Here is a 15,655-nt window from a genome sequence, read left to right as displayed (position 1 = left end):
AAATTAAAAAGTAGGGGCGCCTGGGTGGCACAGCGGTTAAGCGTCTGCCTTCGGCTCAGGGCGTGATCCCGGCATTATGGGATTGAGCCCCACATCAGGCTCCTCGGCTATGAGCCTGCTTCTTCCTCTCCCACTCCCCCTGCTTGTGTTCCCTCTCTCGCTGGCTGTCTCTATCTCTGTCGAATAAATAAATAAAATCTTTAAGAAAAAAAATTAAAAAGTAAAACATTAAATGGTATGTTGCCACTCCTTGGTCATCAGCTTGAATGTGGAATTCATATTTGATTGTTCATTTCAAGAATTTTATTTGGAAATGAACAAGAAGTACCTGGAAAAGAATCATGGATAGAGGAATTGGGAGAAAAAAAAAAAGATCATGTCAAATAAGAGAAAAAAAAGAAAAGTTATTTAATTTGGAGAGACCTTTTTTTTTTTTTTTTAAAGATTTTATTTATTTTTTCGACAGAGATAGAGACAGCCAGCGAGAGAGAGAACACAAGCAGGGGGAGTGGGAGAGGAATAAGCAGGCTCATAGCGGAGGAGCCTGATGTGGGGCTCGATCCCATTACGCCGGGATCACGCCCTGAGCCGAAGGCAGACGCTTAACCGCTGTGCCACCCAGGCGCCCCTGGAGAGACCTTTTAAACTAGTTAATGCTAGAGATAATCATTGGGAATAATGAAAAACTTTTCAAAATAACTAATATTTATGGAACTCTTACGTATCAAAGCTGTGCATTGTCTTATTTAAGCTCTACAACATGACTAAGGTTGGCATAACATTTCTCAATTTTACTAAAAATAAAATGACATTTTAGAGAAGTTTCCCAAATATGTCTTATGAAGATATCTGAGTAAATAAGATGTAATTGAATTCTTGGAAATCCTTTGGCATATGATAAAAGAAAGGTCTAGGAGAAAAAGTCCTTAAATTAAGTAACAAGTGATTTTAAATTCGAAAGATTTTTTTCAGGGATGCACGTATTACTATGAGGTGGAATAACAAGTGTATATTTGCACCATTCACAAATATTAGCGGTGATCCATTTTCTTGAAGATGACACTTATGTAGATAGGTGATGGTTTCACTGAATTAAATATTTGGTCTAACTTATTTTATTTAAATGTATTTTGTTTACTTGAATCCATTTTAACTATAGTTTAGTCATTTAAAATTATGTAATAATTATGTAATAAGATGTTTATAGGTAGTTTATTTTTCTGTAGTCATGGCTTTTTTATGCTGATTTTTTTTTTTTTTTGGCTTATATATAAAAAAAAAGAGTTGCTTCCATTTTCCACTTTACTTTGACAGTGATTAACCCTGACTTGAATGCTTTGTCAGCAGGATCTGTCCCAACAGAAATGAACTGAGGTAATTTGCCTGAAAGAAAGCAAGAAATGCAAAGACCGTACAGAAATAGGGTAATAATTATATTCCACTGTATAAAACTTGTCAGTTAGAATAACTGAATTATATTCTGAAAAATAAGTATAAATTACTTATATTGTAAGGATAGATTGCTGTTCAATTCAGATAATAACCCAATGCCTCTACATACATAAGGTGATAAAAGATCATTAGTGTGATCAAATTTCCAGAAATCAAATCAGTGCAGCTCACTAGGCTAGGACATATGGAGGGAAGCCAGTATATAGATTTCTGTCCATGAGAATTGAGACTTAGAGGAGGATTCATCTAATCTGGAACGTCCTAATCCTACACTAAACAAATATGATACCAAGAAACCTAAGCGAAGGACTCAGGCCCAGGAACACCTTGAGGATACAACTAAATTTACCCAGGATGAAAATTATTTTCTCCATAGCATTTGGATTCAAATTATTAAATGATATAATCAATTATCTTGATCTCTGCATGAGACCAAAGTACACAGTGAAGCAGGTGAATTTACCAGGTGGTATTCAAGTGCGTAAACTGAGAGATAGTACATTTCTAAAAATTACTAATGTACCCTGGGAGGGTACTTCTTTTGTTTTTAATTTGGAAGCCTCTGACACACAATTTTCAGTTTGGATTTAGGAGATTTATCATAACTGTTAAAAGATATGATTCACATCATTAAACATGATCATTTTCATCATAAAGGAAATGATTCACACACTAAAACCCATGCAAAATATTTTATTTTTATTTTTTTGAATAATTCAACTTATTAGTATGGAAATACTTTTATTCTTGAAAGTTTACAATTCTTCATTTTTAAGTATACACTTCAATATTAATCTCTTTCTTGTGATAATTTCTATTTCATTCTTTTTAAAAATTAAAAAAAAGCAGAGGTATGTGAGGATAGTTTCCACACTGTAAGTACACTATGTAGACTGAGTTTAGTTGTGCATTTCAGAATATCATTATTTCTTGGGGAACATCACATTTTGAACCTACCTAATTAAAAGGAAATTTTTAGAAGGATGGGCAAGAAAATGGTTTGAGAATGTATTCCAAGTTGGTTACCCTGGTCTGATGTTATATACTTTCTTTTCCAATTAAGGGGGTCTTGGGGAGGAAGGGTATTCAGAATTCCTTAGGAATTGTTTACTGTGGGTAAGATGTAAAAATATATATATACTTAAGAAATGCTAGTTAGAAAAAGGTATTTCATTAGAGAATGAAGTAAGTTTAGAATCAAAGAATATGTATTCCTCACAGTATGCAGATGAACAAAATATTTGTTGCATAATAGAGCATGCATTGATCAAGTAGTTATCACAAAGATTCGTCACCATAAAATGCCCTGTCTACTTTCTCTCCTTGGATGACAACTGCATGATTCATCAGAAAGTGATGATGAAAACAGAGATTCTGATCTCAAAAATGCTTCACTAAGTGGTGGACCAGAGCCCAATCTATCATGTACATGAACTAACTCTTAATGCTAGATCTAGGTACCATCTCTTTTACCCTCAGCTTCACCAGAGTCAACACGCCTATTGTCATCAAACCCTGTATAGTTGGTATTGTGATCATGACTACAGATCCAGAACCAACACAGGAATATGGGCACAGCCATTAGTCTGCAATACACCAAGCATTCTCCTTCCTGTGCAATAATATAGTTAAGTCGGTATGAGAACAGCCATTAATGTTGGTTACATATTCAAGATCAAGCTAGATTTGTAGCTTGGCATCAAACACCTTGGGAATGACAGTACGATCAGACATCAGCATTGTTATGTTCTACTTGACAAACTCCCTTTGGGGAAGGGAGAGGTGTACGTAGGTATAAAGTAGACTGTTTATAGCCATGTAAGGGTGGAATATGTATAGCTGAACATCAGACTTTCAATAGAGTACCTGTGACTACATCCATGATTTGTTGTTGGCTCAGGTTGGGTATCACCCATAGTCACTGTTGATAGATGACAAGTGAGCAGTGACAAATCTTGAACTCAAGTACACAGGCGATAACAGCTTGTCTTAGAGCTAGGTTCTCCCAGAAGTTTAGTTGGCATTTCAATTGAAACACTTTAAGCTAATATCTATGAAAATTGGACTTTTTAATTTCCACACACACTGATTTTTCAAGTACGTGACTCAAATCTACTTCAAAATGTAATTTTCTATTGGTGTTGATACCTTCATTGAAATGCACTAAGGTGAATGCATTCGATTGTAATGATTAGACAGAAAATCAATATTTTAATATATTAGGATTGAAAAAAAAATTCTACCTCAAGTAGATGAGCAGATGAAAAGTGTTGCAATTTCAGAAAGCCCATACCCAATTATAGTCTGATAAAGACATGCTGGCAAAAAAATACCACTCTGAGGGAATTGATTCCTTTTAAAAAGATTTAATCTTTTTGGATTCATTTAACTGAGAAACATCACTCTTTAAAATGTGAATATATGAAATACAATAATAAATCTGTGAACTGTCAGCATATATTTTATTTCATGATGCCATTCCTATAATGGGATACAGAAAGAAATCACTGATAAGTTCTTATAATAGAGAAAAGATAAAAGAAACAGAATGTGAAGAGTAGAGTTATTTTTACTTTCAGATACTTTCAGCACATATATGGATAGAGCTCAGTAATCATTCAAAGTCAAGATTTTGATGAATACAATCAATAGGAAATGGTTTAGAAGGTAATAGTAGACCATGCAAAGTGCTGGCATTGCTAAATATGTAAGGAGGAAAGACAAGAAAAAAACAACTAAGATTTGTATTTTTGTGGGTATAATCATGGGATTTGGGAAATCTTATACCAAAATGAATATGTGATTAAAAACAACCTTTGCAAAGGGCTTTATTTATAAATACTAAGCTCATCTTTCTAGATTTAATTCTTAGCTAATTCAGTAACTCTAAAATAATTGGAAAATACAATCTTTCAAAGCAGTTATAATTCAACTTAAGAGACAAGGGAGATGGGATTCAAGAAGGTGATCTACCATTAGCATATTATGGGGAGCATTAATACTTTCTCAGGCCTTTCAATCACTTTTAAAGTTCTAAAGCATTCAGCCAAGGAACATTAGAACAAATCACCATTAATATTTTTAAAAACCCACTATTTAGTCCTTTTATAATTTTATTTGAGGCTTTATGTATATTTTGGAGAAATAAACACTGGTATAAAGGTTTTGAGATCACTGGAAATTCTTTGATAAAGAATCACTTGGTAATGAATTGGGACTAGATTGGAAGAACCAACAGAGTTTTTTATCCAATGAAGGCCTCAATCCATTCAACCTAATAGGTATTTGGCTGGATTTTAAAATTTCTGCTTCTACAGATCTCAACAGAACATGATCCAAAGTCCTTCAAGGAGGAAAGCTCTTCACTTGCTGCTCCTTTAGGTGAATTAGTACCACACCTACCTCCAAATGAATATGCACTTTCTAAAAATATTCAGCTTTATTGAGATATAGTTGACAAATAAAATGTAAGACATTTAAAGTGTATATTGTGGTGATTTGATATACCTATGTACTACGACAGGATTTCCCCATTTAGTTATTAACACATCCGTCACCTTACATATTTAACCTTTTATTCTTTCTTTTTTTTTTTTTGGTGAGAACATTTAAGTTCCACTTTTTTGGCAAATTACCACTATACAATATAGTGTTATCAACTGCAGTCACTATGTTTTACACAGATGCTCAGACCTTATTCATCTTACAGCTGAAAGTTTATCCCATTTTACCAACATCTGCTTATTTCCTCTGCCTGCCAACCCTAGCAATTATTTTACTGTTTCTGTGGATTTAACTTTTCTCAAAAATATTTTTAATTTTTTTTTTTTTTTTAGATTCTACATATAAGTGATACCATGCAGTATCTGTCTTTCTCTATTGGTTTATTTCACTTAGCATAATGCCATGAAGGCCATCCATGTTGGATGAATATATATATAAATCTTTATTGATTCATCCATTGACAGACACTTAGGTTGTCCCTATATCTTGGCTATTATGGATAATGCTGCAATGAACATAGGAATGCAGATATCTTTTTAAGATCCTGTTTTTATTTCATATATATATATATCCAGAAGTAGGATAGTTGCATCATAAGGTATTTCCATTTTAATTTTTTGAGGATCTTCCATACTGTTTTCCACAGTGGCTGTACCAATTTACATACCCACTAATAGTGTGCAAGGGGTCCCTTTTTTCCACCACCTCACCAACACTTATTGCTTGTCTTTTTTTTTTTTTTTTAAAGATTTTATTTATTTATTTGACAGAGAGAGAGACAGCCAGCGAGAGAGGGAACACAGGCAGGGGGAGTGGGAGAGGAAGAAGCAGGCTCCCAGCGGAGGAGCCTGATGTGGGGCTCGATTCCAGGACTGCAGAATCACACCCTGAGCCAAAGGCAGGCGCTTAATGACTGAGCCACCCAGGAACCCCGCTTGTCTTTTTGATAATAGATATTCTAACAGGTGTGAAGTCATATATCACTGTGGTTTCAATTTATATTTTCCTAATGATTAGTGATGTTGAGTACCTTTTCACGAATCTTTTGGCCATTTCTATGTCTTTAGAAAAATGCCTTTTCAGTTCTTCTGTCTGTTTTTTAGTTAGATTGTTTTTTGCTCTTGAGTTATAGAAGTTCTTTATATATTTTGAGTGTTAACCCATTATCAGATATATGATCTGCAAATATTTTCTTCCATTCTGTAGGCTGCCTTTTCATTCTGTTGGTTTTCTCTGCTGTGCAAAAGCTTTTACTTTGATGTTGTCCCACTTGTGCAGCTTTGCTTTTGTTGCCTTTGCTATCAGTGGAAAATCCAAAAAATCATTGCCAAGGATGACGTACAGGAAATTACCCACTATATTTTCTTCTAGGAGTTTTATGGTTTCAGTTCTCAGATTCTTGTCTTCATTATGACTTGGTTTCTGTGTAAACTGTAAGATAAGGACCCCGTTTCATTATTTTGTATGTGGCTGTCCTGATTTCCCAACACCATTTATTAAAGAGACCATCCTTTTCCTATTGTATCCTCTACATAGTTGGTAATAAAGTAATTGGCCATAAATTTCTGAGATTATTTCTGGTCTCTCTATATGTTTAGTGATGTTGAGTACCTTTTCACGAATCTTTTGGTCATTTCTATGTCTTTAGAAAAATGCCTTTCAGTTCTTCTGTCTGTTTTTTAGTTAGATTGTTTTTTGCTCTTGAGTTATAGAAGTTCTTTATATATTTTGAGTGTTAACCCATTATCAGATATATGATCTGCAAATATTTTCTTCCATTCTGTAGGCTGCCTTTTCATTCTGTTGAATGAAACTGATCCTGTATCTGTTTTTGTGCTATATCACAGTGTTTTTATTACTATAGCTTTGTAATATAGTTTGAAATCAAGAAGTGTGATATTTTAGCTCTGTTCTTTTTCTCAGGATTGCTTTGCCTATTCAGGGTCTTTTGTGCTTCCATACAAATTTTAGAATTATTTTCCCTGTTTTGTGAAAAATGCCATTAAAATTTTGATAGAGATTGAATTGAATCTGTTAGACTTTTTGGGGTAGTATATTAATATTAATTCTTCTAATCCAAGAACATAACATATTTTTCCATTTATTTGTGCCTTCTTCAATTCTTACAGGTTTTATCAATATCTTACAGGTTTCAGAAAGCAGATCTTTCACCTCTTTGTTAAATTTATTCCTAGGCATTTAATTATTTTTTATGCAATTGTAAATGGAATTCTTTTCTTAATTTTTCTCACAGCTCATTGTTGGTGTGTAGAAATGCAACTGATTTTTGTATATTGATTTAATATCCTGCAACTTTACTGAATTCATTTATTAGTTCTAACACTTTTCTGATGAAGACATTGGGGTTTTCTATATGTTATCATGCCATCTGCAAATAGAGATAGTTTTACTTCCCTTTTCCTCCCAATTTGGATGGCTTTTATTTCTTTATCTTGCCTAATTGCTCTGGCTAGGACTTCCAGGCTATGTTAAATGAAGTGGTGAGAGTGGGCACATTTATTTTGTTCCTGGTCTTAGAGGAAAAGTTTTTAGTTTTCAATTAAGTGTAATGTTAGCTGTGGGCTTATCATACACTGCCTTTATTATGTTTAGGTTTTCTATTTCTTCATGATTCAGTCTTCGTAGGCTGGTATTTTCAGGAATTAATCCATTTCCTCTAGGTTGTCCAATTTGTTGGCATATAATTATTCATAGTAGATTCTTACAATCTTTTCTATTTGCATGATATCACTTATAATATCTCCTCTTTAATTTCTAATTTTATTTACTTGAGTCTTGTCTCTTTTTTTTCTTGGTAAGTCTAGCTGGACATGTTCACAAGCTCCTTCCAGGGAGACATTGGTTACCTGGAATAAGCCGGAAAGAGAATATGGAGGTGGCATTCTCAGCTTTTAGAATATGCAAACAGGACTCTTTTGGGTAGACACTGGGGCATAGGCATTTCTTTCCTCTTGCTTTGTGCTGAGCCCTGGGGGGACAGTCACAGCAAGTCCTGGTAAGACTAATGTTATCATCTTGTAGGTTTCATCAACTCAAGCCCTGTTGGCTTTCAGAGCTAGGTGTTTTGGTTGCCCATCCCTCAGGTGGAAGTATTAAACTCTGAAGTGTTAGACGTGGGGTCTAAACCTTTCACTTATCAAGGAGAAACTGGGAGTTGTGAGTTCCCTTTTGATTTTATGTTGCTGTGCTAGGGGTAAGCTTTATGGCAAGAGTGTGTTTCAGTTTTTCTTACCCATTCCCATGTGGTTATTTTCTCATTAGCATGATGTATAGGAATTGCTCTGCTAGTTTTTGGATTTTTTCAGAGCAAATTGATGTATGTGCAGCTGTAGATTTGGTGTGTCTGGAAGGAAGTGACTTCAAGAGTTTCCTCTTGGTATTGCAGATTGAAATGCTATACGCTCTCTTTTTTTTTCTTTTTTTTTTCTTTCTTTCTTTCTTTCTCTTTTCTTTTTTTTTTTTTTTTTTTTTTTTACAAAAGGATCAGATTACTCCCGACAGTCTCATACCTATGGGTGTGTGGTAAGTGCTAGGGAGTTAAAGAAGCATAAGACAGAGACACCACCCCCAAGATGTGTATTATTTAATACACAAATAGTCTGTATTTTGAATCAACAATTAACAACACAAAGACCATATAACTGAGTGCTAGATGTGGTGTATGCACTTCAGTGCTGTGGAAAAGTCACCAAAGAAAGAAATCAAACTAAAGGAGAACTTCAGAGATGAGATAATTAAACTGCGTTTTGGAGGACTGATCAAATTCATCAAGACAAAGGGGAGAAGAAAAAGCAATATGACATAAAATAATGAAGCTTTATTAGTGACATAGAAAGGCATTTTTCTGTTTTCATGCATGGAACCAACTCTTTCAGAGGACACTCACTACCAGATATAACTCCCTGAAAAAAGGGGGTTGCTATATGAGGTTATGGACATTCATTAAAATCCCTATGTACGTATGTATGATGTTTATTACTATACGTTGTCTGCAAGTGTCCTGACTGATAAGCTCTCAAAGCAATAAAATCGATTTTGATTAATAATCATTGTTTTCAAAACATTGTAACAGATAGTTCTATTGTGTTTTATTTAACAAATTACTGATTTTATTGCTCCCTTTATGCGTTAGTTTTTTAGGTTTATAATAATTTCTTAAGTGTTATATTTTTTCAGGCTAAATTCCGAGTGCTTTTGTACAAATAGGCAGCATTGGAATTATCACAAATGAGAGAGAAATTGCTAAATATCTTTATTCTTAGTGCCACAGTGGTATATGAGTACTTAAAGCAATTTGCTCATTAAACAGAAACTACTGGAGCAGCAAAAATCCTGCCAATATCAGCAGAAACTATTAGTTTGGAATGCAATCTTTCCTCTCAATTTTGGCTAATGTGTCAAACCTTTTTTTTTTAAGCTAATTTTACATGTTTTAAAAGTGGTTAAGAATGTTATCTCAGACTTTATCATGCTCTACACCTTGGTTTACTTATCTGTAAAATGGAGATGGTAAAAGCACCAAACTTTAAAGTTTTGTGACAATTAAAGGAGCTAAAATATGTCATGTATTTAGAAATGCTTAAAGTATTTAAAGGAGGGAAAATATATAAATTGTTATATAGTGCAAATTTGTAGCAGGCATATATTTAACACCCTATAAGTATTTGCTATTTTTTGTTGTTGCTATTATTATTAAACCACAAATTAACAAGAAAAGAACAGAGTCCTTACACTTTCAAGAAAAATGATTCACACATGTAATTATGATAATAATTCAACGAAAGAAGTGATGCAGGCAAGACAAACAAATTACCCAGCCAGGAAAGCAGAATAAAATCAATTTACTGACAGAAAAGTGGCAATCACTGGGATTTTTAATAATGATTAATAATCACCCACCATACTTTTGTACTTTTTCTAGGCTGCATCTTTTTTTCCCCCATGCCACAAATATCTTGGAGTATTGGTTGCTGTCCTCTATACATCTTGTACTGAGTCAGTATCAGGTTTAGATGATAACTCCTATCATTTTTTTCATCTGAACCTGCTGTGATCCTTTTTGTCTTCTCTCAAATAATCTTGTCAGTCCATGTAAAGGCTTTGTTCAACCCATTTAGAAAAACCATTATGCCACCATACATAATGTATCAAGTTGAAGTGGCCTGCATTATGTCTCACATAGAGTTTTGGAGTGGATATTTTAAGACTTGAATTTTGGTTCTCACTCTGCCACTAATTATTCTTCAGATCCTAATCTAGCCATTTAAATTGGTTTCACGTTTGGCCTTCGTGTAATGAGGTGACAGCCTACAAGATTTCTGTGATCTTTTCAGCTCTAAAATTTTGATTCTAAGTTTGTAGAAAAAATAAATTTAAGAATTAAACAACTGTGTCTCTTTAAATCCTTAATCAAAATCAAGACTATATGTGGGAAACCACTTCCTGTCAGATAGGTAGCCAAGATAACTTGGAAATCACACAATTCCAATATAAAACTTCCTCTGCATTTAGAAGAAATGAACAACCTAGTATCTAAACATGAATGTTTTGTAAAATAGATTAATATTAAGCTCATAGAATAGTAAATTAACAGAATAAAAAATCAGAAACAAAACCCACTGGTCTTCATCAGTACTATTTAAATTTTTTCCTCACTAGATTTATTATCACATGAAAATACCATTTTATTTTTTTCTCTCTTTCTTTCCCTTTTGTTTATAAACCCTCCCATAAATTTCACTAGAATTGATCCAATTTGAATAATTCATAATTTCTACTACATTTATGATATTTCTGGATTGCTTAAAGTTTTTTCATGTTTTAATCATATTTCAATAGCATTAATGAGCCATAATTGATTATAATAAAATGTACATATGTAAAATGCACAATTTGATAAATTTTAACACATGTATATACTTCTGAAGCCATCATCAAAATCAAGATAGTGAACATATTTACCACCCCTAAAAGTTTCCTCCTTTGTAATCTCTCTCGCCAAACCACTTTCCCTTTCTCCCCACTGCACACCCTCCTCCAGGAAACCACTGTTTTGCTTTAAGTCATATAGATTACTTTGCATTTTCTTGAGTTTTATATAAATGGGATCATACAGTATGTACTCTTGGTTTATTATCTTCTTTCATTCTGTATAATTATTTTGAAATTCATCCATGTTATGTCTATCAGTAATTCATTATATTTTATTATATGGACATATCACAATTTTGGTTATCCATTCTCCTGTTGATGGACATCTGGGTTATTTACAATTTTTGACTATTGCAAATAAATATGCTATTAATATTTGGGTACAATTCTCTGTAGACACATATGATTTTTCTCTTGAATGAATATCTAGGATTGGAATGGCTGGATCATATGGTTTTTTACTTATTAAAAAAAAAAAAACTGTCAGTGCAGCCATTCTGGAAAACAGTATGGAGGTTCCTCAAAAAATTAAAAATAGAACTGCCCTATGATCCAGCAATTACACTACTAGGTATTTACCCAAAGGACACAAAAATACTGATTCAAAGGGATACATGCGCTTTGATGTTTACAGCAGCATTGTCAACAATAGCCAAATTATGGAAAGAGCCCAAATGTCCATTGACGGATGACTAGATAAAGAAGATGTGGTATATATACACACACACACACACACACACACACACACAATGGAATATTACTCAGCCATCAAAAGAATATGAACTCTTGCCATATTCTTTGCAATGATGCGGATGGAGATACAGTATATTATGCTAAGCAAAATGTCAGTCAGAGAAAGACAAATACCATATGATTTCACTCATATGTGGAATTTAAGAACAAACAGATCAACATGGGGGGAAAAATAAAAAAGACAGGAAAACCAGAAAACAGACTTAATTATAGAGAACAAACTGAGGGTTGCTGGAGGGGAGGTAGGTGTGTGGGGGGGGGTGGAATGGGTTAAATGGGTGATGGGTAGTAAGAAGGGCACTTGTGATGAACACTGGGTTTGGTATATAAGTAATGAATCACTAAATTCTATACTGTAACTAATATTACACTATATGTTAACTAGAATTTAAATAAAAACTTGAAAAAAATGTGAAACTATTTTCCATAGCAGTCATATCATTTTACATTCCCACCAGGAGCATGTGAGAGTTCCATATTCTCCACATCCTCAACTTCGTCAAAAAATCAGTTTATATATATATATGTGTGTGTGTGTGTGTGTGTGTGTGTGTGTGTGTGTGTATCTATTTCTGGAATCTAAACTCTGTTTCATTGTCTACCTTTATGCCAAGTTGTCTACGTTTATGTCAATTATACACAGTCTTGATTACTGCAGCATCACAATAAATCTTGAAAACAGGTAATGTTATTACTCTTTGTTCTTTTTCAAAGTTGTTTCAGTGATGTTATGTTCTTTCTATATCTGTATGAGTTTTAGAATCAGCTTGTTAATTTCTTCAATTAAAACTTGCTAGGATTTGGGTTGGCATTGAATTTAATGTCAAATAAGTTTGGGGAGAACTGACATTTTTAACAACTTGTCTTTTGATTGATAAATAAGGTATAGCTCTCTATTTAAATTTTCATCATTATTTTTTGCAATGTTTTATATTTTTTTACTTCTAGTTAGTTTACACGGTGAATTACACTGCTTGATTTCAAATCTTAAACGAACCTTGCATTACTAGAATCATGCCTATTTGGTCATGATTTCTGCTTTGATATTTATTATTTCCTTTCTTTTGTTGATTCTAAGTTTAATTTTTATGTTTTCTGGGTTCTTAAAGTGAAATCTGGGGTTATTAATTTGAGAGTTTTTTTGTCTTTTGTAATATCAATATTTAGTGCTATTAATTCCTCTCAAACTACTGCTTTAGTGGCATCCAATAGCTTTTGATATGTTCATATTTTCACTACCATTCAGGTCAAAGTACTTCATTATTTCCCTTTTGGTTTCATTGATCCATGGGTTATTTGACTTCAAATATTTGGGAATTGATTGAATTCTAATTTAATTTCATTTCAGTCAGTGAAATACTGTGTGTAACTTGAATCATTTTGAGACTTATTTTTGCTGTCCATAAAGTGATATATATCAGTACATGCTTCATGTACACTTAAAATGAATATATACTGTGCTGTTTTGAGGTGGAATGTTCTATAAAGATCAATTGGCTCAAGTTGGTTGATACTATTCAAGTCTCTACGTCTTTATTGTGTTTCTATTTACTATTTATGGTTCTATTATTTAGAAAGGCATGGGGTGCCTGGGTGGCACAGCGGGTAAGCGTCTGCCTTCGGCTCAGGGCGTGATCCCAGCATTATGGGATCGAGCCCCACATCAGGCTCCTCCGTTATGAGCCTGCTTCTTCCTCTCCCACTCCCCCTGCTTGTGTTCCCTCTCTCGATGGCTATCTCTGTCTCTGTCGAATAAATAAATAAAATCTTAAAAAAAAAAGAAAGGCATATTTACTTTTCCAAATATAACTGTGGATTTTTATTTATCAGTTTTGCTTCATGCATATTGAAGCTATATGGTTAAGTTTAAAAACATTTAGTATTATAATGTTTTTAATAAATTATTTATTGTTAACAAACTTCATTTCTTAATACTATTATAAAATGACCGGATGCTGTACTTTGCTCTGAAAGCTACTTTGTCTGATATTAATGTTACCAGTCTTCTATTGATCAGTGTTAGCACAGTATATCATTTTCTATTTATTTACTTTTAACTTTTGTATCTCTAAGTTTTCTTATAAATAGAACATAGTTTGGTCTTGTTCTTTTTTAAATTCAATCTTATAATCACTGATTTTTAATTGTATTTAGACCATTTATGTTAATGTGATTATGGATATGGTCAGGTTTAAATCTACAAACTTATTTATTTTTTATCTTACTATCTGTTCTTCATTCCCCTTTCCATCTTTTTCTTCCTTCTTTTAAATTAATAAAATATCTTTTTTGATCCTATTTATTTTCTTTGTTGGCTTATTCTAAAACTGTTTTTTTATTGTGGAAGATTTAGCATTTAATACTTCACATATAGTATAAGAAACTTCCAATACTTCCAATATTATCTCTCTTCTCTTAACCTTTATGTTATTATTATCATATATTTTATTCATATGCATGTTCTGTATCTCACAATACATTGTTTTACTTTGTCCATTAGCTCCTAAAAGAATTTAAATACGCAGAAAAATAATCTTACATCTTTATTGTATAGTTGCCATTACTGGTGCTATTCATTTCTTTTTGTGTATATATATATATATCTCAATATCCCATCCTCTATTGTTTCCTTTTGATTGTATATCTGAAAAAGTTATTATTTTGCCTTCTTTTTTTTTTTTTACTAGGTATAGAATTTTAAGGTGCCAGGTTTGTTTTTTAATATTTTAAAGATGTTGCTCCAGTGTCTTCTCACACTATTTCTGACAATAAGATTGCTATAACCCTTAATTCTGTTTCTTTTTACATAATGTGCTTTTTTTTCTGCTTTAAAATTTTCTCTTTACCAGTGAACAGTTTGAGTATGATATGCATTGGCGTAGTTTTCTTCACAATTTTTGTGTTTGGGGCACATTGAGCATCTTGGATTTGGTGGCTTATCTGTCACGATGTCTCTTATGTCACTGTCATCAGATTTGGAACATTTTTGGACATTATTTCTTCAAATATTTTTTTCTCTTTCACCTCTATTTCTTTTAGGGACTCCAAATACATGTATATTATGCTACTTGAAAGTTGTCTCAGTTCTTGATGATGCCTTGTCAGCAGATTCTCTTTTCTGTTTGTGTGTCATTTGGGACAGTTCTATTGCTATGTCTTCAAGTTCAAATTGCTTTTCTTTTGCTATATATACATTTTAATTAATCCCATCCAGTTTATTTTGAACATATGGTTTCACAATAGGTTTTTAAATCTCTGCTACTTCTAATATCTGTGTCAGTTCTGTGTTGATTTTAGTTGATTTTTCCCCCTCCTAATTACAGGTGTGCTTTTGTGCTTCTTTTTATGTCTGGTTATTTTTGATAAGAAAGCTAGACATTGTGAATATTACCTTCTTAAGTGCAAGACATTTAAAAAATTCTTATAAATATTCTTAAGCTTTGCTCTAGGATGTAATTGAGTTACTTAGAAATAATTTAACCTTTTGGTTTTTTATTTTAATATTTATTAATCTGAATCAGAGCAGCATTTAGTCTAGTCCTAATTATTCCCTACCACTGTAGCAAATCCTTCTAAGTGCCCAACTTAATGCCTCATGGATTTTGAGATTTTTCAGTGTGACTGGTAGAAATGGGCATTATTAACTCTATGTGAGTACTGGCAACACTTTCCTCTAATCTTCTCAGATGATTCTTTCTCTCACCTCATGTAGTTTCCTCATATGCATTGCCTTATCAGTACTTTGATGAACACACATCATATGCAAATTTCTTGGGTTCTCTGTATATATAGCTCTTCTCTACAACTCCATTCTGTGAATTCTGAAAGCCTTGATATCCCTAAACTCTCACTTCCATATAGTGACCTTATAGAGTTTACCAAGTTCCACCTAGTCTCTTTTCCTTGAATTGTGACCTAGAAATTTTGCAAGGCAATAAACTAATGCAAATGTCGGGATCGCTTTATCATCTCTCTGGGATCACTACTTCATTGC

The 15,655-nt window shown here is 33.1% G+C and overlaps 1 protein-coding gene across 6 annotated transcripts in view; it reads right to left on the bottom strand.

Annotated features, from left to right (window-relative positions):
* Nucleotides 1-15,655, bottom strand: part of SPAG16 (sperm associated antigen 16) — a 913,718-nt gene that overhangs the window by 112,995 nt on the left and 785,068 nt on the right. The gene's annotated exons all lie outside the window — the stretch shown is intronic.

This window comes from Ursus arctos, unplaced genomic scaffold, assembly GCF_023065955.2.
Source record: "Ursus arctos isolate Adak ecotype North America unplaced genomic scaffold, UrsArc2.0 scaffold_1, whole genome shotgun sequence".
Classification (NCBI taxonomy): Eukaryota; Metazoa; Chordata; class Mammalia; order Carnivora; family Ursidae; genus Ursus; species Ursus arctos.
Note: the sequence above shows the minus strand (reverse complement) of the source record. Positions and strands in the feature narration are given on the sequence as shown.